The 26996-nt window shown below is 38.8% G+C and overlaps 1 protein-coding gene across 1 annotated transcript in view; it reads left to right on the top strand.

The window, feature by feature from the left end:
* The window catches only part of LOC115044266 (receptor-type tyrosine-protein phosphatase gamma-like), a 451501-nt gene that overhangs the window by 5669 nt on the left and 418836 nt on the right, over nt 1-26996 (top strand). The gene's annotated exons all lie outside the window — the stretch shown is intronic.

Below are 26996 nucleotides of genomic sequence, written 5' to 3'. Positions count from 1 at the left end.
TTTCAAAAAACAGAACAAATGGAGCAGAAGGTGGAGCTGAGGTATAAGGGGTGGATCTTTTCTACTCTGTACTCTACCCTGACTCTGGCCTAATGGGTGCATAATTTAATGGCCATCATGGAGAAGACTTGAAACCAGAAAATGAGTTCATAAAATCTTTAGGAAAACATTTACTTAGTTAATAAATCAATAAATCAAGTGAGAATAGGGACATTTTCATGTAGGATTAAGCACGATCTGACTTCTTTTTACAACTAGTGGCGTAGCCTCTTGATGGTCATTAGATAGAATGAAGGTTTAAGGATTTCCAGCATTGACTTAACTTTTCGCCCTCAGAACCAATGCTCACTTTTTGAGACAGTCTATAGTTAAGCATGGAGTGAATGAGCTGAGAAAGGTTTAACAATGCAATAAAGTTGAAGTGATTCTCGGGGCTCACTACAAGCAATCCCTTTAAAGGCCCCATATAGTCTGAAGGTAGATGCCTATGTGGTTTTTGATTAAAGCAAGTCTAAGCTCTATATTAATACTGAGCTCAGTACTCAGCCTCAGAAGTAGCTGTGAAGAATCCTGTAACTTTTTCACTCAAAATTTATTCCTATGGATAAAGTAGTGTAAATAACGTAATTTCATCAGTTGCAATATTGTAAAGATTCAATGTGATACCCAGCCTGACAGGCATCTCCAATACATTAGTGCTATGTGCTTGTGGTATTATTTACTGCTGACTTAAAGACCTTTGCCCTTTTCCTCTCTTTTTTGTCTTCATTCCTTCTTGTTAAACCAATAAATGCTGCAAGTCACCACAGCAGGCTGTGAATGTGTGCAGGCAGAAACACAATACAGACATGGGGGAAACAAAGAGAAACGAGAAAGACACGGAGACAACACGAGATGTTGATGAAAGTGGAGAGGTGTATGCAGCCAAACCCTTTTTTCCATTTTGCTAAGCGCAATGCCAGAGGAGCTTCTGTGTCGCTGTGCAGGACTGCTGAGTGTTAAAAGGAGCTTAGACTGACAGGCTGTCGGTTGGCATGGAATCTAACGAGCCAAACCAACAGCGACACCAAATAAACACTGGGTACTGAGGGCAGAAGAAGATGAGGAAAACAAAAGGACACAACAAAGCCAAAGAGAGAGTTTGCGCTCCACCTGCCTGCAGATTGAAACTCGTGAATGGCAGTCGTTTTAGAAGATGTAGGATGCAATTTGACAGCATATTCCTGACAAGGAGGTAGCTGACGGTTGCCAGGTGGTTCTTTAGACCAAAGTCACCACCCTGCCACCTTGGCAGTTGTCAGGACTTTCAGGCACTTTGTGTTCTTTTGTCAGGCTCAATAGGTGGCCCTTCACTCTGGAGCTCTGACAGCTCTCCAATACACCATTGAAAGGTGTAGATGGTGTTCCTGCCATTTCCCAGAGCCCTTTCTCATTTCAAATGATGAAATGCACTTCGCATGGCTTCCATCAGTCATCCCCGTTGACAGTTGAATGGAAGCAGCTACTTTCTCCTTTAGAAAGGTGAAAGAAATGTCACCAACTCACTATATTTGCTGTGTCAGTTAGACAACAGTCCTCATGCTTTACTGAACAGTTTAGTTAGGGCTTCACTCAGGTTCTCTTCTTCTCCCTGGATTTCCACTATCTAATTTACATTCATCAATTTTTCCCACATTTCTTTCATTTTTATGTCCTTAACAGTCTTCATGCTCTAATTTTTGTCTCTTTTATATCAGCCGTCTTAACTTTCCTGTGACCTTCCTCCACATTTCGCTCGCATGTCCCCCATATTATCTACCTCCATGTTTTTCCTGCTCTTTGGTTTTTCATCTTGTCTTTTATCTTTTGTGAACATATATTCTTTCCTGTATGATTTATTTCTTTACACTTCTTTTTATGTAATTACCCTACCTACATTTCCAAATCTGTACTTGTCTTCCAATTCATCCCTTGTTTTCTGTCCTCATCATCCTTACTTGTATCTTTGTTTTTTTTCTTTGCAAATCACACAGCGGCATTTGATTTCTGTTGGTGCCCCCTGGGTTTCTCCCCTCTCTGGTCACATTAACATTCCTCTGTAACCATGGATTATTATTCTGAACACATTATAGCTGCAGCCCTAACTGCCAGCCAAGCTCAATCAAGCCATAAACGTAATCCTATTTTTTCCTGACTGAAAAATGTATGTGTGCAAACACAGGCACTCAAATGCCTACAGTTACACGCAAATAACTTAATTTTAAAGTTGTTAAGTGCTCACAAAGTAGCATTTGTGGAAAGTCAATGAATTAAGTAATTAAAATGAGGTTTGAGGACGAATCCAGGGTTTGGAATCAAGGTCCAAAATGTTTAGGACAAGTAGGGTAACATTCAAATATATAGTGCTGCTTTAAAGTCCTCTTCTCAGTTGTAAATTAGGGAATAACTATCATCATTTCATGAAGATAAATGACCATCACTGGCACAAATGCAGGCAGCTAAAACCAATGTGCTGGGTCTGGAAAGGTCCTTATTTTTGTGGTTTGGTTCCTTTCCATCAAGGTTGATCACCTTTTACTAAGTGGGGAAATTACTGAGACCAGACTGCTGGAAAAGGACTAAAAAAAAAAGTTTTTAAATCAATATAGACATAAATTTTACTCATGAGAATTTACTTTTTTCAGTGGCACTGTCTAGTGTCTTAAATTTGAAAAAAATAAATATTTTAAATGCAAAGTCATTGTTACAAAGAAGTGGTATCACGTTTGGAAGATTTTTTTTTTTTAACAAGTTCATAAGAGAGTTACACTTTGTAAGAAGAAATTGAAAATTCCCTCCTTTAAAAAGAAATAATGAACTGACATGCAATAAATAACATGGTTGCACACAGCTAATTCCCTGGACCTGATCTAAATTAGCAAACCTCAGAAAGATGATGCTGTAAATCACAGAAATTGTGCTGACTTTTATCATTTGGCTCTATCTGTGTTGCCACATTTTACCATTTATCAAATTCAACAATGTAAAGCAGTTCAATTCGGCCAAACCCAGATATTATGTCATTATTGCTATTGTATTGATTATATTGTTATATTTTATGTTCTTTTCTTTAATAGGTTGCAAGATATTTAATGAAAAAGCCATAGATTTTAAAAATAAGGTGTTTTTCGCTAATTTGGCACACTACTATTTTGTTGTTGTTAATATGTCAAGCTTTTATTTATTGCATGTTGAAGTCCAATGACAGACAGCAAATGAGTGAAATGTAGGCAAATCTGTGGCTGAGGGCATGTTGTTCCGGACCCCCACATCAGCTACAGTCAGTTACCTATAGCATCCAATGACAAACCATAGCTAATAAATATAAACACCTATGCACACATATATATACTCGCATACATACAAGATGCACAACTTACCTCGCATGGAAAACCTTGCTTTCATGGTTTATGTTTTTATTGCTGCTGCTGTTGTTGTTCTTGTTTTTGTAACCCCCTGTCTTCTCTATCCTGTCTCTGTTCTCTCTTTGTATCTACTCCTCAGCCTCAGCCTGGTAGCTTTACCAGCAAACCGATACCATTGCCAGTAAAGTTAAACGCAAATGGCGACAGGAGGAGTATGTCAGACTCCTTCACAGAGTAAAACTAATTCAGCGCAACAAGGCACCAGGAGCAATCATTCTGCCTGCCCCAGCTGATGAACAGGACAGGTAAAAAAAAAAGAAAAAAGAAATCAAGTCAAATCTGTGCAAAAAAATAAAAATACCAAAAATACCAAAATACTACTGAAGGGCAGCATGGCAGTGGTGGTTAGCACTGTTGCTCAATAAGAAGGTTGCAGGTTGGATTCCAAGGCCTGTGGCCTTTCTGTGAGGTGTTTTTATTTCCCCAAGGTTGTGTGGGCTTCCTCTCACCAAATGTGAGCCGGGAATGGCCTGGAAACAGATAAGCAGTAGAATATGAATGAATGAATGAATGCTGTTGCGTTTTGACATTGGAAGTTTTCAATCTAACACTTGTAAAAAAAAAAAAAGGAGAAAGTTTTTTTACTTACATGAAGCACATATGTATGTCTGGATTATCACCAAGTGTTCATTCATGAGGCTGTTTTATCACTCAATCAGTTCAGTGTAACATTCATCCATCAACCCCTTCCCCCCACATTCATACAAATCCATATTTGCCCAGCCTGTGAGTTCTCTTGCCTCTCACTCCCAATATTTTTTTTTGACACTTCACTTCTCATGGTCTCGAAGTGTCACATAAGCAGCTCCACAAAAAAAAAAAAAACAAAACAAAACACAACAACAGCAACAAAAAAAAAAAAAAAAGAAAACAGGGTCCCCACTACAATTTCACTCCAATATTTTTAAAGGAAGCACAAACCCTCTTTTCAGCTCTGTTTTTCATTTTGTGTTTTGTGTATGACTGGATCAAGCCAGTTGCAGAAACTGTTGATCAAGGTTAAATGTGTTTTTGCAAGTAGGAAGATTGTGTTTAAAAAGCTACAAGTGCAAGCATCTACCTTTACATTGCTGTAACAACTGCCTGTGTCTGGATGTAACCATTAATCAGCTTTTCAAAAAATACAATTTAAAACAAAACTTGCAACTATGCAAGACTGCATGTTCACTATTTACATTCTAGATTATTTTTATTTTAGTTAATATAATACATGAAAAAATATTGCAATGTTATGTTGAAGGTTTGAAGTTTTTTTCTTCATCAAACAAAACTTTTGTTTTTCTTTTTTTCTTACTGCAGCTTCGTTGTCCATTAGACATAAATCAATCAACATCATCATTTCAGAAATTATGTCCTTTCACTTGTCAACTATAGGTTGACCCTATAATGTAATTAAAATGATTTCTCAGTATTCAGCTGATAATACCAATACTGAGGGAAAAGTTTTTGCATCCTATCACAGACAAGTCTGAGGCTACTTTCAACCCTTGATATCCAGTCCATTCATCCAGTGTTGGCAGCAGGAATAAAGGCAGTGAATAAACAGGAGACACAGAGTGAAAAACAGTCCATGCTAAGAACTGTTGTGTCACACACTGAGCAGAGAGCAGTGCGTAGCCCCTCTCATTAAATTCTTGCAGTGGTGTTGCTTTTTCTACTTTAATGCATGGGAGACGCTGGCTTCCTCCTCAGAGAGAGATAGGGATTCTTGGGCCACCGAGGCGAATGCACAGCCCAATTTGTCTTAGTTCCACGGGGAGGAGATTTAAACAGCAATGCCCTCTCCTCTTTTTTTAATCTCTTGCGACCTCTCCATCTCTCTCTCCCTGTCTTGCTCACTCTCCGTATACACCTCTTGTGCTTTAAGTTTTCTTCGTCTTCAGTACTTCAGTGTCCTTTTCAAACTGTTTTATTTCACTTTGTATTTCATGTTTGTCGCACAATCTCTAGGCCAAATCTCCTTCTCACCCTTTGCGACATAAGGCAGTTGGATGATTATACTACATTTCAGCCCTCTCCTGTTTCTGATTGAAATTACTATAGGTCATTTTCACCGATGCCTGTCAGTGATTGCTCTGACGTCCAAGGTTTTAATATGCCATACGTGTTAGGGTTGGTCCTGAAGATTGCCGTATTATTAGCTACCGCTGCTTAAGGAAGTAGGCTGTAAATGCTGGAAAAAAAGAGAAACATAAGCAGAAAATAGTTAATTGTTGGGCTTGTGCTGTTAAGGTAAGTGTCCTTGTAAATTGCCCTTGTAAAATGGCTTAATGACGCCCTCTTAAAATGTGTTATAGCACCTGACTGTTTGCTGAAGCCCTCTTGGCACTCACTATCCTTAACTGATGGCTTTGCCATTGTACTGGAAACATTATCATCATCACACTGGAAAAGTCTGCAGCAGTGCTTGTGGCTCTGTGAGACTGCAGCGCTCATTGTCAAGAAAAACAAATTGTTAACTTGGCTTGAGGGTGGTTTCTTAGTATGGGCTGGAAGACCTGATATCAGTAGGGTTTATTGTGTGAATAGTGAATAGATATGCACAGCATATTTGCAGAACAGGTTTTAGGGGGTAATGCGGGTGGAATTAGACAGAGCTATGTATGATGTTAAGTGATTACAGTTGTCAAAGCAATATAATGATATATAATATAATTATAATAATAATATGGCTATATATATATATATGTATGTGCTATGGCGGCATAGTGGTTAGCGCTGTCACCCCACACTAAGAAGGTTGTGGGTTCGGTTCCCAGTCTGAGTCGTTTCTCTGTGGATTTTGCAAGTTCTCCCCGTGTCCGCGTGGGTTTCTTCCAGGTTTTCTCTCACCGTCCAAAGACATGCATGTATAGGTTAACTGGACACTCTAAGTTGCCGGTAGTTGTGAATGCGTGTGAGTGGTTGTTTGTCTCTGTTTGTTTTGGCTTGTGTGTTGGCCCTGTGATGGACTGGCGACCTGTCCAGGGTGAACCCTGCCCCTCACCCAATGTGTGCTGGGATTGGCTCCAGCAGCCCTGTGACCCGGATACGGATAAAGTGGATGAAGATGAATGAGTGAGTGGATGTGCTAATTAGAAAGTCAGGGAACTGTAAATGTCAGGAAGGAGCATCATTTGCATCCAAGAAAGTATTTAAGCTAATAGTGGCACTAAAAAAGAAGTTATCAGGATTAATCCTTGTAGAACAGAAATCCCTATGATGTGTACAGTGGTCAGGAGATGGACTATCCTGTCTCGACTTACACCTATAACATCAATTATACAGAAATTTGGATGATACTCAATGTTGTAGGACAAAGTGAGATATGAAAAGGAAAGAAATATAAGATTTATTAAAGCTGCTTTATTATTGAGGTGGTGGAAAAATTGTTGACACTATCAAGATAGCATAAAGAAGAAATAGAGAAAGTGAAGCATTTTTTAACCCTATGAGTAAAATATTGGATAGCGCATAACCTGGCAACCCTGTATGACATAACCCAATGATTTGTGAACTGCTATTTCTGAGCTTCCACTTTGTATTTTGTCTCCTGGCTATCTTGTTTTCTTTTTTAACTTGAATAAGCCATATTAGGAGGAGTAACTTTAACTGAGGAGATGTGGATCAGATCTGCTCTATACTATTTGATTGTGAGACAGGTTGTGCCTGACAATGTGTGGTGTTGTCTATCAATCACCTGCTCAAATGGAAACCTTGCTTTATGGTCTATTTTCCTTCAAATGGAACCATCAATAATAAACATCATGTCGTATTGAAGGGGAAGAGACAAGAAACCTGTTAACTGGGGCACTATGTAAGTAAGTAAAACATGAAACTGACACATTGGTAAGATCATGACATATGGGGAAGCAGTAACTACCGTCTGAACCTGAAATGGAAGGTGAAGTCAGTTACTTGAATGTGCGAATAATGGCTGTACTAATGAGCAAATTAACTCTGAATCTTTTACAAACACAGCCAGTTATCAAGCCCTGTCTAGCTGTAATCACTTCCCTCAGATAAAAATGGACAGGTCCAACAGAATCTGACAGGTAATCTGGCAATATGTGTATTAAAAAATTTATTAAAATCCATGTTATAATAATTGACCTAAAATATTGCTCTGGGCAATTTGAGCATATAATGCGGTTCACTGCAACAAAGACAATTTGATAAATTGTGAGACTGCAGCCAATGAACACTCCGATGAGAGGACTTATTATACTGTTAAGTCAAATTAACCGGCTTCTGCAAGACAGTTAAACCATCAGTCAGCCTGTAATTTGATTCTTGGAAGACAAATCATCTGCATGAGGCAACGGTGTAATGATGTCTGAGTAGAAATACAGTGGAAAACAGACATATTAGAGAATCTGGGAATTATTTTCTTCTTCTTCTTTTGCTTATTTTGGGCTCTTTCAGCAGCCACATTTTTGATATTGTTAAGTTTAATGCATTGATTGAGGGTCTGAATGATTAATGGATAATTAAGTAACCATTCCCTCCTGTACCAATATAAAGATAATCTTATATTACTGGTCATGACAAAACGTTAGGTGGATGATGAATGAAGAGTCTATTTGCCTCAGTCTCACTGGTCTGTCCCTCTGTTGGTGTATGGCTGCTAAATTTAAGATTTCCTGAGCAGGCCGCTTGAGGTGTGCTTTGTGCCAGATGCTTAACAGATGGGGCTCACTAATGCCACCCCAGGATGCGTAGGTTTTCACTCTATTTCTATCAGCATTAGACATTCTTTCCTCTGAGTTTGGCTTTCGTTATTTGTTAACTTGTGGTCTCAAAAAAATACATATTCCTGCCCCTTCTTCCTCTGCGTATTCACATTTGTTTGAGACATTCTCTATAGCTGCAGTGAAGACACTGAGGGAGAGAGCTTTTCACTACTGGATGAGGTGAAGCCTTTGCCCATTCCTCACTGCTAGACAAGCACCCGTGTTCCACCTGAAACGCCTTTGGATTTACGCTGAGAACTGCAGCCATCTTTCTTCCGTTAATCACCTTGGGGCTGGGCTGCTTCAGCTCGCCACATCCCCAGGCCGATGGATGACCCACAGGGGAAATCGAATGGAAACCAGCCAAGCCTGACGCTCCTCAAGTATTTTCTAGGTGCCACAGTAAAGGAGAGAATAGGGTGGCAAAGTAATTCAGTGTGTGTGTGTACCAGACACAAGAAGACAACTTTGTTGCTAATTCAGTGCATGGTGTAATCTGTTTCTCATCTAAGTAAAAAAATCACCTTTGTTACCTGAAAATGGTTTTTGTAGATTTTGATTTTGTCTCTGTCTTGCAGTTGTTGACACTTTTTTTTAGCAATCCATCATTTCACTCTTTAAAAAATTATAAATTTTTATCACAAGTTTACCAAAGGTAAAATGCTTCAAAGATGGGTTATTTAATAAGAAAACAATTCAAAGATTTTCAGAAACTGCCTCTGAGTGTGTGAGATCAGCAATGTGAAAAAAAAAAAAAAAAAAACATTTAGGATTATTGTCAGATTTTTTATTTTTTTTTATTTTTATCAGCTACAGCATGGTGAGCTAAATATGAACATCTGCACGGTGTTTAACCCTTGTGTTGTGTACATGCTTTTGTTACTTTGGACCCACTGTGTTGTTGGGTCTGTAACAATGCAATAAAGCTGAATCTCAATGAATCTCATGAGAAATTTAACCATGTAGGTTGGTCTACAGGACAACTGAGGACATGCAGTGACCATGCCAGTCTAAACAACTTGGCTTGACAGGCCTGCACTTTGTAGTCACCATTTGGGATCGGGGTTTGGACTTGGTTTTCTGTATTGCTCCCACCACGCTCAGTGTCCTCTTTAGTAGCTCCTGCCCCAACTGGTGTGGGATAAAAACATTGTAAGTTCCAAGGATAAGAGGAAGAGTGTCATTACAGGCATATCTTTATACCATTTTTTGCAGGTTTAGATCGTATGTACTACCTTAAGGGGCAGCACACCCTAAATGGCATCAGCTGCTCATCAATTGTGACATTAGACACAAGGTTATTAAACAGGGGTAGGTGGTGCATCAATTATCTCACTTTTTACTGATGGCAGCCAGTTTGTCTCTCTATGTTGTCTAGCTAGTCTCCTGTCTTCTTCATAGAAGTGGGTAACCCTTACCCTAACCCTGGAAATTTTGTGGAAGCTATCCAAAGATATTGCTGTACAGAAAATTTCTCTGACAGTTTCATCAGATTCTTTGCATTCTCCTTTGGACTGAAAACTCCAGCAAGGATGAGAACCACAAAAACCACATGTAGATAAGTTTGGTCCATCTCCTTCCACCTTTCTCCAGAGAAATCATGCCTTCCTTCTAAATTATTGCAATCCAGAATAATTTTCTGGATGGAATTCAAGATGAAAAGGTCTAAAGAAGACTTGATGTCCAATTGTGTTGGAGCTGGTTAGATCTTTATCAGATTGGCAACTGTGCGGGGCGGTTCATTTTTTGGGCAAGAAAACCATTTAATTTCACAATTTTTAATGTCCATATTACTTCACTTACTAGCTGCTAATGGGCTGACTAGTTGGTCCTGACTCCTCTTTGATTTTCATCATATTCAAAAACTTCTCTCACTTCCAAAATCAATTACAAGGTCCTCCAAATAGTCTTTTGGCCATCTTGATCAGTTGTGATAAGGAACCACGCTGGCAAAGCTAAATGATTGTACCCCTCCCCCAATTTGCACCTGGGATAGTGTATGACAAAATAAAGAGGGTAAAATGTGAAGTGTGAGAACAGACAGTGTTGGAAAAACTTCTTTGCCCTAAACTCCCTTAACAGACAATGGAAAGTTGGACCTGCTAATTAGATAGATTAAATAGATTCCCAGAATTATAACTTTGTGGATTGAGATGTGTTGTTGTTACTATATTTTAAACTTTATATGATCCCATAGAGTAAGAAACTAGAGGATTGCGAGTATCTTGAAAAACTGCCTGATCATTGATGGAGTGCCAAAATGGCTCCAAAAGCACCAAAAACTCACTCACCATGTCAGATTGCAACATTGATTGTTCCTTTTCTCAGGAGGATTTTAAACCATGCATTAATTCCACAACTGCACATATGTCAGGGAAGAGTGAAGTGAGATTGATTCAACCCACATTTCTCTTATAGAATTACATTATAAAATTATGATAATCAAAAACTAATGAGGTTACTTTACTATGCCTTGAAGACAGAAAACAGTGACAACAGTTGCTTCAAGAACATGAAGTTAAACTATTTCTGTCCCATAACTCACACTGTTCAAGGAAATAAAGAAAATCAATATTCTAACCTGAGCTTGCCTCATCAATTGGTAAAATGATAACTGGGCTGTTGTCTGTACATTGTATCTGGCCATTACTGCCAACACTTTCTTTGCAAAAGAAAAGCATATTAGCACAAATAAGTATGTTAAGGGTTGGTGATCACTGCTACAGCAAATAGTGTGGTGATAAAGTTTATAGATTCCTGTTTTTACAGCATTAATGTGTGATGGTTTGAGCTAGACACATGCTGCTTTTTTCTCCTTAAGCTGGAGAAGCTTTCTGACAAATCCTGATTTGTCAGCTGGTTGCATTCATTTCTGTGGATACACTCATGAATGATATTATATATGATTTAGATTGGTCTTTGACTGGAGTGCTTATCAATTAATGCCATTTTTGATATCAATGTGTAGAATTACGTCTCTACATCAGACACTTCTTGGAAATGATTATTGATAAAACAAATGAGCATCACAACCTGATTAGGTTGAGATAGAAACTTTAACTTTACCTCGAGAGCAATTGAGCAGAAAAAAAAAGTCTGTAACTTTTTCATTTGATTTTTTTTTCTTTTTAATAATTGATTGAGAGTTTTTAATAAATAATTGAGAGTTTTTCTTCCCCTGTTGGTGAGCTAGTATCACTTATTACAGTAAACAGAGGACTTTTACTGAGTGACATACAATTATCTAAGGTTATGTTGTTTATGAATATGTTGTATATTTTAAAAACAACAAACACAAAGGCATAAAAAACTGAAAAACCCCAATATAGCTCTAAAAGGGTGAGTTCAAATCAACAACTTTTTCGAATCAGTTATAGTGACCACAGTGACAAATTATGGTATGCCGCTTTTGGCACAGCCTATGTGTTTATTGTTTATTATTAACCAGGTTTTGACAAGAAAGAAAAATGTTTACAATGAATCAGGCCTGCAATTCAATAGTTTTAATTTTACTTGTCTTTTGCGAGCCTGCTTTTGTCTGTTGATGTAGCCATATTCACAGTGCCTGTAATGAGCCTGCCTCATGTGAACAGGTAACGTGGCGAAAAACGTTCTCTGTGTCCCACACAAAATAAATACATTTGCTTTCAGGCCAACAACCCCAGCCCCCAATGCTGCCAAATGCTATTGAACAGTGTTTGGGTGAAGAATTATCAGTTGCCTCTGCCACAGGAATTTAACATTAATGCTTATTTTTCTCAGCTTTCTGAATGTTTATTCATCATTTCAATGAGAAACAAAAAGGGCGAGTGGTCCTAACAACTTGTTAGTATGTGGTGCTGCTACAATGCTAAAAGAGAATTGTAACGCTAAGTCATGGGGGAAAAAAAAAAAAGAAGTTTTTATATGATTCACTATTATCAGACCAGGTTTAATACCATTTTCTGTGGATTTTCTTTTCTGGGTGAAAAGTAAAGCCTGAATAGTCCAATGTATTTTCTGTGTGTAACTGTTTTACCTGTCCAAAGTGTATGTCACCTTCATCTCAGTGCATCCTAGGAAAACTATGTGGCTTTTGACATTGATGGTAAGGAGTTCTTTTCACATAATCCTCTCTCACATCCCCTTAGAATTTGAAGAACCATCTAAACCATCTAAAGTCTCTTTGCTTTATAACCCTTTCGCAAAATTACCCCACATTTGACATGATTTTATGAATGAGTTAGATAAAATTTTAATAAGCTGCAACAAGAACCTTTATTTTTAAGTTAATACTCCCATCCAGTCTGTGACCTTTAGTTTGGTGATAGTAAAGCATGTTAAATCAGCTCTGGAGCAAACTAACATCATTATAATCTGCCACTTAAAAAATTCATTTCATCGGTGTCAGAATGCCAGTTTAATCAGTGACCTAATCAGAGCCTGTATTTCAATTCGCTGTACTGTGCTTTAATGACTGCAGTGTTTTAGAGACACAGTATGTGATCCAAAAAAACGGGACTTTGTCTGCCATACGTATATTGCCTTGCTGGTTGATCTGAAAGCTACATCCTAATGTTTAATGTGCACAAAGAGGATGTAATTCTAAGTGCTGGGGGTACAGAACATTCTGCATCGCTCATACTACAACATTTATTTGTGAACAGTGCACTAATTTGAAAGGGAAATTGGACAGAATTAAATTGTTTTGGAAGGTTGAAGTTTTTCGCTAACAGTATGTGCTGGAAATGCAACACATGGGATCTAGAAGTGGTCACAAGTGTATACACTGTGGTTTACGGCTTACTGGTTAAAGTTGCTGCATTGCGTGTTACAATACAAATTCAACTTCCACCCAAAGTCATCTAGTGTGGCCAGCGTAATGGTTATCACTTGTGCCCCACAGCAAGAATGGGTCATGGGTTTGACTCTCAGGTCTGTGACCTTTCTGTGGGAAGTTTGCATGTGTGTGAATTTCCTCCAGGTACTTGTGGTTAATTGTGCGTAGGTCTGAGTGTGAGTGTGAGTGGTTGTTGGTCTCTGTGTGGTGGCCCTGTGATGGAATGGTGACCTGTCCAGGGTGTACCCCACCCTCACCCACTGTGAGCTGGGATTGGCTCCAGAAACCGCTGCAACCTGGAAATGGATAAGCAGTAGAAGATGAATAAACAAAGTCATCTAGTGTTTCAATAGGCGTAAACTTCTATTGCTATGCCACAATCAACTGACAAACCACTGTTTGGAAACTTTGGATTTAAAGCCAGTTCATGTCTGTTGCCATTTTGATTTTTTTTTTTTTTAACCAGAAAGAAAGCATATTAGGAAGAGATGGGGTAACAGATGGCTCTGACCTCCTCTATACTCTATACTGATTGTCAGACAGGTTGCCTTGTGTGGTGCAGCCAGTAACACAATAGCCATAGGGTCTATTTGACTTACCTTGACTCTAGCACAATCAAATTTTTATGTTACAACCACTTCCTTATGGGCATTTGGTAGAATGCAGGTCTAAGGCTCAACATTTTTGGCTTCACTTTTCAGCCCGCATCCACTTTCAAATATTTCAGATTTCCTCCCTCATAGTAAAGTCCATAATTCATTGGTTGCACACGTGTAACCTTACACATTTGAGATGTGGATCTATACTTTAAGTCGAAGAAATCAAACAGCGCTAAATCCCATTTTCATTATTCTGAAAATATTTTATTATTAACTCTCACTGCCATCACTTGCAGTTTTCTTTTGCCCTTCCCCCTCTTCTTCCACTCTTTGTAGTTGAGTGTCTTGTTGCAGCATGTAATTCGTTCTGTCTTCATGCCCATGGCCCTGTTTTGGGCTTTGGCCAGTGAAAAAAATGGGCTCTGAGGCAGTGTCACTCCAAAGACCACTGCTGTGACATGATGTTGACAGGCGCCGGGCAAGCCAACCAAAAGCAAAATCTAATTACCATTAAACCAGGGAGCCGTGCTTCAGCCAGCAACATCACTCCCAGGCCTATTATCCAAAATTAGCACACACACGCACACACATAAAAACACACATATTTTGCCCACCTCACTGGCATAGTCACACAATTACCCATCCTTTCCGCAAGCCCTGTTATCACTCGCATCCTCCACTCTGTTTCAACTTTCAGGAGGTGAAAATCGAAATCTTTGGTGGATGTTGTATCATGTGGATGAGGTTTTCTTACATCCTCTGGTAGCGCTGTCTGACTCACACTTTGAATCCAATAGCCCTGTTGAAAGAGATACACAGTTTGTCCATTATGATATGTGTTGGACTTAGATGCCATCTTATTTTGAGCTGTATGAAAGATGAAGATAATGCATTACATGTTTGACCCAAGATAAAAAATAAACAAAAAAAACAGGAAAGCACTTTTTAGGTTGCGAGCTAAGTGTTTTAAGCTGCACTGTAGATGGCTGGTAATGAAATAACCTCATGTTTTCTGTTGAATCTCATGCTAGCAGCTCAGGGATGAAACCAGATTTTGAAATGAAAAGCAGCTAATTAATCCCAGTTTTGATTATACCTAAAGCATAATGTGCAATAAGATGTCACAAGAATATAAAAGTATCACATCATGACAACCTTGCTAAATAATGAAAAATGCATCAAGATGAAGTTTGACATGGGAGTATGGGAGCTTATGCAATAATCACTTAAAAGATTCTGTAGAGAACTATACAGTATATAATAATATATTGGATATAATTTATTATTATATTTTGTGTGAAGCCTTTATATCAATGTTCCCCTCATTATGCTATAAAAAAAATTATTTTGCCTAAAATTTAGTCACAACACCACTGTACAGTATGCTACATAGAGGAATCAAAGAGGTTGGATAAGTAAGAATGAGTAGATGGGGGGGGGGCATCATTCGTCATTGTCTCGGTTACCATGGCTACCAGGAGTTATTATGCTCTGTTAACCTTCCCCACCCTCCTTCTCTTCTTCCAGCAGAGAAACTCATTGTTCCAAGGTGCTGTGATAATTGTTGTAATAATAACAGTGCAATAAATGGCTCCTATGGTCTCTCTGAGACCCATTTCTCTCAACTCCCAGACACCAGGCAAATTTACATGGAGACCATGTTTCTCTGAAGCACATGTACAAAATCTTTTTAAAGTCTGTTTATCCTTCGTGGATTAATATAAGATATATTTGACTAGGCTCATTTTTCACAACCCAAACACATTGGCATCAACATTGATTCTTTGTTGTTGTGTCCAAGTGTTAGTTTTTGTGGCATGAACACTTGATTTACTGATCATTTATTCATTCGTTCATCTTCTACTACTTATCCATTTCTGGGTCATAGGGGAAGCTGGAGCCAGTCCCAGCTCACATTGGGTGAGGGTGGGGTATACCTTGGTAAGGTCACCAGGCTATCGGAGGGCCTGATTTACTGATCATTTGGACTAAATTCATTGAGCCCACAGGCCATTGACCTTGACCAGAGACAGGTACAGACAGTTTGTAGCATAAGCTCCTTCTTTAGCTCCTGCTGCGGTTGGCAAGGAGAGGTGATCGATCTGGCCATGGTGGTTAAATAAAGTATGAACAAAGTGAATTATTCACGTTCTCATCCAAACAACACCAAAGGATAATCAACAAAATTTGATGTTTTCAGTCAGTTTGTTTCAGCAAATGCACTGGCTATTGCGGCAAAAGTGTGGCAAAACAACTTCACTTCTGTGTTTTCTATGGGGCTTTTTGCCACAATTCTTTGTTGGGTCTGAGTTTGAAAACTTTGTCCAAGTGTGTAGTACATGTTGCATTAGAAATTGCATAAAGCTTTCACATTGGGTATTATTAATACTTTTTTGAAGAAAACTGTTGCTTCATCAACATGGTATTGAGATGCAATTGTTGATCAGGCCTGAATTATTTATTAGTATAATGCATCAGTTAACCCATCCATCCAATATCATGACCGGATGCCACCATATTTTCCACCACATTTTTGCATCAATTTAACATAGCCCAAAAATGCTGCAGTGTTGTTGCTGTTCTATTGTATATGAGACAGCAGTGTCTGCATTTGAAGTCTAGTCATGCAGTAATATTTGTTTTCATGCATTTTATGCACTTTATTTAAGTTGTTTTATTTAAAAGATAACAATCCCTGGAATTTGCTCCCATGCATATGCACATTAACTACAGGAGTAATTCCAAGAACCCAGATTTGAGGCACTGATAGACACACTGCCTTTCTTTTCTTTTTTTTTTTTTTGTCTCTGTAGTAAGCAGTCGTCATCCTTATCAACCGAAACGCACCAATGTTACATCATCTTTAAGCCTGATTATGTTTTAATCTTTATTTACGTTAGACTCTGGTGAGCCACTCATCCAGTTTGATGGCTGTAGGCTTAAAAAGTGCAACACACAGGGCTGGCCTCATTATCAGACATCTTCTGAAATGATGTGTTTGGATTTATGTGCACCTTAGAGTCCTTCTACTTTGTACTACTTTGTGGTCACATGTGCATCCATGAAATTATCTATTTGATCGTCGACAAGCGGGATTTGAGCCCTTATCGCACACAGGACTTGGGCCATTGCAGAAAATCAAAGGCATAACGCTCCTGCCATTCCAGGCAGAGTTCCAGCTCAGCTGGGGAGCCAGTCTGAACACCTTATCAGGTTGACCCGAGCCAGGCCTGTCACAGCTGCCTGCTTGAGTCTCCTGGTGCTACTGAGCCATTGGAGATGCTTTGAAAGGGTCCTTCTCATGTAGGACTGAGGCTGGTCTGAACTGAGTTCACTGGTGACTGCTGATGCTTTCTCTTGCATAAAAGAAACTTTACCCTGGAAGGTAGTTCAACCTGTAAAACATTTGATTATAGTTTAGTTTATACTCTGACACAGTATAGTAGGGCTGATTAGCAATTAGCAATTGTATGTCCAACAAGGCAGCACGGAGACATACTGGTTAGTGCTGTTGCCTCACAGCGAAGTCATGGGTTCAATTCCTGGGCCTTTCTGTGTGGATTATGCATCTTCTCCCTGTACTTGCGTGGGTTTTCTCCGGGTACTCTGGTTTCCTCCCACTGTCCAAAGACATGCATGTGACGTCTAGGTGGATTGGTAACACTGAATTACCCGGTATGAGTGTGAGTGTGAGTTGTTCGCCTCTGTCTCTCTGTAAGCAATGGTATTTTGCTTTCCTTTACTTACTTGCACTCTCAGTGGTTGACATGCAAAATATAAAATATCACAATCACCAGATCACGCCCCCAGGAATCATTCCACCTTAAGTTTTACAAAATCCCTATGCTGTCGAGAGAGACAGTGCCCCATCATATCTGATGTAACTTGTCTTCAGACTCCTAGAAGAACAAAGCACACCATTGTAGTTATCATAAAATTACCTTCCCTAAAATGACCTATCTTGAAGACTAGTCTGAGATAATGTTGCTTCTAAGAATATTAACAGTGATAGATGATTTTATTTATAAAATACAATATTTATTTATTATATTTATATTGTGTATTTCTCTAAATACTCATTCTGTAATTTATACAAGGACCAAAATGTATACATGAAAACAAGCTACAAGCATTTGTAGGCCAGAATCTCATAAGGATTGACATCAGCACAGCTTCAGTGTCGTGGAAAAATATAAATGCAGGAGATCATGTAAGAGAGGGCACCAAACAAACAGAAGAAAACTGCAGTAGTGGACCTCAGAGATAACCAAAGCTTGGACCAAGAGCTGATTGGTGTATTAAGTCAGCCAATATCTGATTTTCCTGATGTTCCTTTTCCTGGCTGAGACATGGATATGAAATTTGTCATGAACTTCACACCCAGGTTTCTTGCACCTTAGGAGGTGATATTGCTGTCATGGTGAAGACACTGAGGAGAGATTTTGATGAAGTGAAAGTTGTATTGATAACAGCTAATTTTAAATTTTGAATTGAGTTCATTTGCCAAGAGGTTCTTTCTTTGTTGGAGGCAGATTTGATAAATTGAGAGAGGATTAATTTATGTTAACTGCTAACTAAAGAATGTGGTTATGTTTACCACATCTTACAATTTTAGGAGTCAGCTGCATTGCATGGCTCTCTTGGGATTGTTTAAAGTATCACTAGATTTATGCAAAATCAGCTGCCAGCTAAATGTGACCACTTATCAGGGGCAATATTTCTGTCTACTTCTGTCATTAAATCTCTTCAATTTAGTTTTCCCCTGTTGAAAGGAGGAATTAGATGATGGCTGAAAAAAATTTAAAGGACAGCTTCTTTACCATCACATCTACTTTTCCCGGTCCAAGGATGTAAAGGAAAACAGCAACAAAAGAACCCCCCCTCCAAAAAAAAAAAAAAACAACAACAACAACAACAAAGAATGACATTCAGCAATGCTGGGATGGAGGGTGAGCATGCACAAAGCGGCTGAATATAATGGATGTGAACTGGATTAAATGGGCTGGGTTAGCAGTTAGGTCAGAGCTGCTATTGTACTGTGAGTCACTCCCTTTTCTTCTAATCTCTCTAATTAGGCCTCATAGCCATCCTCCCTCCCCTCCCTCTCCCCTCTCCCAACACCCATCACAGACCCAGGCAGGAAGAGACAGCTCCGAGGTGTGCAGACTTTATGCGTGTTGTACATTAGGGCTGATTATAGAACTTTAATTCTCAGTAAGGGGTGCATAAAAAAGCCAATATATCTCATTATCACCATTAGACTATGACTTTATCATGGTTCTTTATCATGTGAATCAGATTGATATGTCTGTATGGCAGACATAATTCAGACTTTAAGCATACGTTACTCATTCTAGCCCAGCCTGGCACCTCATTCCTGAGCAAGCATCAACCGTTCGATGATATCACCAGTGAGAGTGTGTGCTGCCAGTTTGAAACCACCAGTTTCGAATTCCAAATTCCATCTTATTTTGAAAATGAAACACAAATTATGGACAATTATTGTATTTTGACAGAGCATTATTACTTTAACTGGTGGAGACGTAATTTATTGTTCACTTTCAAAAATTTCAAAACTTTTTTTACTGTGCTTGTATTTGGCCACTTTTTGTTAAAAAATAGCTGCAGGAATCAATGACAGTTTACGAAATTGGAAGGTAATTAAATTGAGCGTCAACTAAAATACTGAGTTTTGCTTGATGTTTTTTTGGACCAGATGCAGTTTAATAGACCTCATCTTGGAAATCAATAAATTATCAACACTACTGCTGTTTGGAAAGGAGGACTAGCATTAACCGTTCACAGGATATCACTGAGCCATTTACAGCGAAGAGAAAATTAACACAATTGGATGCTGATTAGAGTTATAGTTAGAGGCTTTTAATACCTTAAATTTGTTATGTTACATTATGCGTTTCCTGCATGAATATTTATAGAATACGTTTTGAAATTCTGACTCCACAGTGAGTGTGCAACAACGTTTATAATGTATGTCTACATCCTGTATATGGAAGAAAAGTCAGTGGGGAAGAGAGGAAAGCAAATGCATCAAAGTGTCTGTGCATAAAGGTTGCGAGTGTGTTTAGTTTGACAAGTATGGTGATGTCACTGCTGTCAGCCATACTAGTGTATGTGTGTGTTTGTGTACGTGTGTGAGGAATGCTAATGCAGAGGCTTGTGATCCCATGTGACCAAAGCAGGCAGTATTTATTATGCAACTGGCAAGCAGCAAGTCTAAGCTCTGCTTACAGAGCAGGAGAGATGGACAGGCAGAAAGAGCAATGGAAGGACAAATGGATGAGGAGCGAGGAAGATGTTTTGCTGCGGTGTATTCAGACTAAAACTATAAATATTAGTTTTTTAAATGCGGTTTTGGTTTTTGTTTTTTTTTTTGGTGAAAAAATTAAACATATCAAATAGATCCCTTATTCTATTTTGAAGAGATTTAACAGCTTTCTGATGCATCCTATGTTACTGGGAGTCAATTCAGTGATCAACACCGAACCTGCTCCACCCCTCTGGAACTTTATGCATCTGCAAGCTGGCATTTGAATAATAGTCAGAGCTACAATATGTTAAGAAAAACTGTAGATTTGTATAAGTTTGTATGAAATACAAAATTAACACAGATGCAGCCATACAGGACATGGGGGTTGCTAAGTGCGTTGATGAAGTGGTTGTGGCCGCACAAATTTTGGATCAAAATCACAGTATGGCCAAGAGCAATATCTAAACCACAGAAGCTGCAATATTTTGGGCAAAGGAAAAAATGTTTTACAACCATGAATGAAGTGCTCGGGTGCTATACAGATGCTGGGTGCTATACAGACACCTGGAGTGCTCAAAGACACTCCAGGTGTCTTTGGTATGGCACCTTTGGTATGGCACCTAATCAAATTTGAGAATCTAGGTAATCACATAATTCTAAATGATTTGGAAGAGATTCCCATGTTTGTGACTTTGTATACAGGCAATATAGCACGTGTGTTCTGGATGTTTAGATGACCTCAAACCACTGAGTGTCATCTAATGTGTGTGTAAAAGATGGTATTAACATTGCTATAGCCAGCAGAAATTTTGTTCTTTATCAGAACATCTTATAGTCATTTATCACTCCTATTCCATGGAGTTTAAGCTAACATTGTTTCATTGTCACAGTAAAGATTCAGATTCTGAATCATGTTTGAATGAATATTGCAGATGAAATGATGATGAGTTATTGTGAACATGTGATAAGTTCAATCTGTCACAGCATATAAAGAAACAGTCAACACTGCCATCAAGATAATGTCAATAAAATATTAAAACACATTTTTATATGAATTTTAATTTCGGACTTGGAGGGGGAGTTTTGAGACATTAATGAATTTGAACTAATGCAACTATAGAAATTGACAGGGTGTAGGTCTTACCTGCTGGACGTGTCAATATGATGAGGTGATTTTATTTGGGACAGAGTGAGGGACAGAGTTAGGGCTTGTTGAAGGGGTGAAATGGGATTTGGGGCCAGTGCCAGCTGATGATAACCCAGTCCAAATGGATTGGTAATGGCTATTCATTGGGGCGGGAAGCAGCTCGGCTGCTTTGACACTAATGTGAATGCAGACTGAAATGTGGCCGAGGGACTTTGGCTTGAGGTAATAACATAAAGGAGTGTGTTTATTTTCTGTGTGGGTGTGTGTGTGCATTAGTGTTCTTTTAAGTAGTGCATATGTTGAGCTTCAACTAATGTGAGATTTTAAAGGCTACTACTGCCACTGATGTGCTTTCGAAAAAAATTGTAAATATATATATATAACATTTTTTAAAAATCCAAATTTTTTTCTTAGTCCTTTTAGTGCTAGAATAAGACAGTTTTTTGTGTTTTGGTTCATATTGTTGTGTTAGACGTCATACATTTTTGAAAATGTTGCCAAGTGCTCCACATGTTCAAAATGGTGCCACTCAATAAAAACCTTCTGAGCACTGTAATGGGGGATAGTAACTCAGATTAAACTAAAAAAACAGTTAACTGACATTGGACGTTTCACTCAACGCAATATGCCGTAATATATGACTCCAGTTCAAGTCATGTAGTTCAAGGAAGAGTTGCTTAGTCTTCAAAAAATAAGTACAAAAAAAGTCTCAAATTTCTCTATCTCCATATACAGCAGCTAAAAATAAAAAATAAATAAAAATATTTTTTTTTCCTGTTGGTGTCAAATTCAGATCCAGCCAGTACACACAGACTAGCGTAGAAGGTGTCAATTTGATGTGATATTGCTAGTACAATGTTAATTTGAAAGCAAATTGACAGGTTGACATCTGATCTTTTCCTGTTCTGTTTTTACTGGTAGCTGAGCGTCACAATTGATGAGATGCTGAATTTGTACAGCAGGGAACACAGCTTCAAGACATGCTATAGGCAAGAAGTGTGTCTGATAAAAGCGGAATGAAAGACATTCCACAGCCGCTGCACACACGTCACACATCCAATGCATCCATGGCTTTATGAACCAAACCGAATTTAGCTGCCACTGTTCAAGCATTGCTTACATATGATACAAAAACCCAGCTGTCTGTCGGAAAAACTCTCACAGATTTGAGTTCATCTACTATGGTTAAAATGCTTCTGCATTGTAAAATTGCAGATATAAAGAATGAATAGCTTTTTTTATGTATTAACGATCTTTTATACCATTAATAATCCCTAGAGAGAGAGAGAGAGTGGGAGAGAGAGATACAGATAGAAGCAAATGTCAGATTCAGTAATAAATTCACTCTATATAATACAATGACATGTCATGTTGGTGTGAGGTTTCTTTGCACAGACCATATGCCAATTTCCTGCTACGCTCCTGTAGGTGTAACCAGTCCATAGACCTGCAGTGTGCAAACACCCAAAACCCCAGCATCTATCTGAGTAACACTGGATGTACCTTTCATATTTAGTGCAGACACTGAGAAATGGTGAGAAAGAATAAAAGAGCTTCAAGTGGCCTGAGGGAATCAGAGATGTAGAGACGCTTCCTCACATGTTGTTATTTGATGAAATCTGGTTCATGCCTCCCTCCCTCCCATCTTTCCTGTGCTGAGAGTGGCTCACTGGCTTCCACAACATATTGATCCCAAAATAACATCAAAGAGGCTGGCTGACAGACTTGAGATGTGCTAGGAGGGGAAGGCGAGGGCGGCGGGAGTAGGAAGTGGAGGAGGAATCCAGATCCAGCTTGAGGGAGGATTGTACCTGGACAGCAACAATGAGCCGGACCTTGTACCTTTTTTGTCAATGTTTTGGATTTCATTGTTAAGAGATTTGGGATGTTTACATTTTGACATTGAAAGGGGGGCAAAAGGTAGAGAGTTCTTCTAGTTCTTTTTGACCATTCAGCACTGTTACATTTTAGAGATTGATTATTCATGACTATATCTCTTTAGTTATCATTTATATTTACTTTTTTAATGTTCTTCTCGGATGTGGCCTGAGCCATTAAAGGTGAACTATGCAATGCTCAAAAGAGATCTGTTGATATTAGAATTTATCCCAGAGTTCAAAATTCACGATGGTGGAGTCCACAGTATCTTATATGTTGCTTTAACATGATCACACAACATGTACAAAAAAATCCATAAAAAGGTATATAAAAAAAAAAAAAAAAAAGATTTGGAGCTAAGCTAACAAGAACGCTTACATTACTTATCTTAATATTTTCAATTGGGCCTCAAGGCAAATAAATCCACTGTGGTGGCAAGTATTTCATAGAATTTAACCAAACATGAAACACAGAAGTGTTGAGGTGGCCTAGTTTCCTTTTGATACTCAGTCCTTGTAATGGAAGCGTTTCATATTGCAGTATTTCAGTGAGAGGATATAAATACTTATGATACGGATTAACACTCTTCTATGTTGCTGAGTGGTGGTGGTACATGCCATTATACATCTAAAATAGATGAACTAGTTGAAATCACTCATACTGCACTGGTTTCCCACCCATCAACTTTGCCAAATGATCAATGGGACCAGAATCAAACACTGACTTGTGGTGTTTTTGCACTGGAGTCTGAGTATCTTCAATCCACATCTGTGTGAGTTACTGATTTAATCCTGAAATTATCTTCAAACTCTTTGTATCCTCATCAAAACTATCATTACTACAAACAAACAAACAAACAAAAAAATCTAATTTTGGATTCTTGGAATTGCAATTCTTGAATCAATAAAATAATGAAAATTGTCCCGTAACTCTGTGTGATTTCTAAATTAAAAATAACAAAACATTGAAAAATAGAACAATAATGAGTGTGCGCACAGCAGTGCTCTGATTTGGTGGTGGTAAGAAAAGTTGTGGCCTTTTACCACATGGGTGTTTTTTCATGCGATGCTGAAAATCTAAATGGAATGTGAAGATAATAGAGATAAAATCTATTGATTTTCATGTATATGACGCAATGAGTTTCTGCCTCGCTATTAGACTGCAGCACACAGACATGGACATTAGCCTACATTAGAGGAATTGCAAGATATGGCACAGTGCATCATCAAAGAGTGGTGTAATGTGGAGATTGAGTTACAGCCACGGCTGTGTGAAGTGAACTTAAATGTGGGATATGTCTTTAGTCAGACAGCACTTAGGGGGTATATTGATCCAAAAAGCAAGAGGTAGAAGATGGGTGTCACAGTTTACACAGGAGGAGGGGAGGGGATCGAAACAAAAGAAGAACTGAGGGTCACCCACCAGTGGGAAAACATTTGTTTTTGTGCCAGGGCAATATGTTTTGCAAATTTGTCACATAAATCTATTGAATTTTCATTTATGTAATTTGCCAGTGTCACCGACTCACCACTCATGAGCTACTGATGTGCTACAATGTGGTTGGTTCATGAGTTTGTCCATCCAAATCACAAACAGGAGTAAAACAGTTTTAACCCCACCTGTGCAAAGACAAGTGACGTACTGTTAAGTCCATCTGTTCAAAGCTTTGGCTAAGATTATCATGAAATTTATTGTGTATATTAACGGTGACCAGAGGATCATCCCTCATGATTATTTGGACTCCCTCATCTTTTTCCAGTGCTATGGCCATGTTAAGAGGGAAAGATTTTAGTTGAAAAATGTCAAAACCAAGTAATTAGAAATCCATAACATTTATGCCCAGAGGATGACCACTTTACTCTCTGGAGTAGGGGGGAGCCTTTATCAGAATGAATTTGTGCAGAAAATATTGCATGACCCTGAATTTTTTGATTGATTGACCCTTGGTCCTTTCTCAAAACTCCAGCTCTAAGCTATTACTAGGACATTGCTTATAGACATGCCATACATGTGACAGTCATGAATTTGAGCAGACATAACCCAAAGATCAAGTCTTTCAAATATAGCAGCTACATTCTTCATAGAGGATGGAAACAAATGATCATAGCTCCCCACAGTTAGGATGTCAGTCTCCTCCTCCTTTTGGTCAGTTTTCTATCTCATTATTATATGTGCCTTGTGACCTCTCAAACTTCACTGCTCTCTCCAACCATGCATAGATGGTGCACATCACAGTATCCATGTCCAGAGCAGTGATGGCATACTACTTAAAACCATCTTCACCAACTTCACTCTGATTTTGATGTTCAGTTGGGGGGGGGTTAGGGTTGGATTTAATTGTGTTGATGAGAAAGTAAGATAAAGCTCTTAGAAATGCCACAAATGCCTTGTGTCTCCTTTTCAAGAAGATGAATGAAGGACTTATTTGCTGTATATTTGCATTCAGCATCATGGGCATGGGCAGCATACTTTGTGTTTTAATTGTGTCCGGACCCAGAAATGCTTTAAATTTCACTTCCTCCTCTTCCCTAGCTCTGCTTCCTGCTTCTGTCTGCTCCTGTCTTGTTCTTATCTTGTTTGCCTGCGTTTACGCAGCCTCATCTCAATCCCATTCATGAAATACACTCCAAAAAAAATCTAGAATCAATAATGGAGACTGAGAGTGGTGTTCATACCATAACTCTGTTTAATGGCCTGTAGAGGGCCTGTGTTGGGGGCAGCACCCCACTTTTCTTCCACACATTTCTTACATTTCCTAAAAAATATAAATCACTGATACAGTCATTAAATGCATGCTCTATGGAGCTCCACACAATTTCACTTGCTGGCACAGGACATAGAGTTGTAAATAAAGGCCTTAACGCTCTTTGACAAATGGTCCTGATTGCTATGCAGGCAGTTTGTATTTGACAGGACATTTTAGCAGGAAGGCAGCAGCAAGAGCTAATCAAAGATAGCATGCCTAACGCAGACGGCTGGCCTTTCGATACAAGGTTATGAGTAATTGGTCTGAGAGGGGGGTGTGTCATTAGAGGAAAAGTGTATGGGCGGTTGTTTTAGTTGGCTAATGGTGTCGTCTCTCCACTTTTAGCCATCCTCTCACTTCATATTCCCCATGCCTGGTGAGCCAGCCAGCCAACTAGTCAATCAGAGCCGTGGTCAGAGGCAGCTGCAGAAGTAATGGATGTAGCACCCTCCCCCATGGCTAATGCCAAAACTAATAGGCCAATTAGTGTACATTGGTCGTTCTGATGGTCATGGACCCCAGCAACATGATGAATTCTGTTTGCTTGTGAAAATGTTTGGAATTTTTGAAGGACATATTTGTGCTTCAGACTGATGCATGTCCTGGAGGATGTAAGGCTGTTTTGAGTTAGAGTTAAGTGTTGTGGGACCATGACCACTATTGCTTGCTGTGATATCACACTGTATGTCCAACTGTCCATTCTCATGATGTTTTGGTAAAGCCTTGAAAGAATTTACTCAAAATTGGACTCATCTTAGGGTCGAGGTCAGTTGACTTAATAAGGAAGGAACTCTTTCACTCATTCCAAATGTTGCAATGAGACTTGGGGATGACTTATTTAAATATTTGTCCTAAAAGGTGAAGATTATTGTGCAATTTTGCCACAACTCAATACGCAAAAATAATGATAGAATTTCACATAAGTGGTTAAAATGTAAAATAACTGAGACTAGTCTGGTGTGAAAAGCAAGACAGATAGGGAGGAATCCCTTAAACATTATAGTGATGGTGATAGCAGCAACAGTATATATATACAGTGATCAACTCCCCACTCCTCCTTTACACTGATCAACTGTTGTGATTTTTGCATCACTTGGAACCTGTGGAGGCTCTTCTAGTCTCCCAGTGTTTCTCTGGACCTTCACATGAGAGTCAGAAGAGCTGTGTGGAGAGTGAGTCAAGAAGCAGTTTGATGACTGAGAGTGACCAAGAGAAAACACAGGGTTTTATTGCTCCTCTGCTCCCTCATAAAACTGAGGAAAGCAGTCATATTGTACAGCGTGTTGTAGAAGAGTGTATGTGTGTAAACTGTATCCCAGTTTGATTTTATACTGTCCAGAGCTCTCCAGGATCATTCATACAATCCTCAGACCCCTTTGCTGTT

This window comes from Echeneis naucrates, chromosome 5 (assembly GCF_900963305.1).
Source record: "Echeneis naucrates chromosome 5, fEcheNa1.1, whole genome shotgun sequence".
Taxonomy (NCBI): domain Eukaryota; kingdom Metazoa; phylum Chordata; class Actinopteri; order Carangiformes; family Echeneidae; genus Echeneis; species Echeneis naucrates.
The sequence above is the reverse complement of the archived record's forward strand: the minus strand, read 5'-3'. Positions and strand labels throughout refer to the sequence as shown.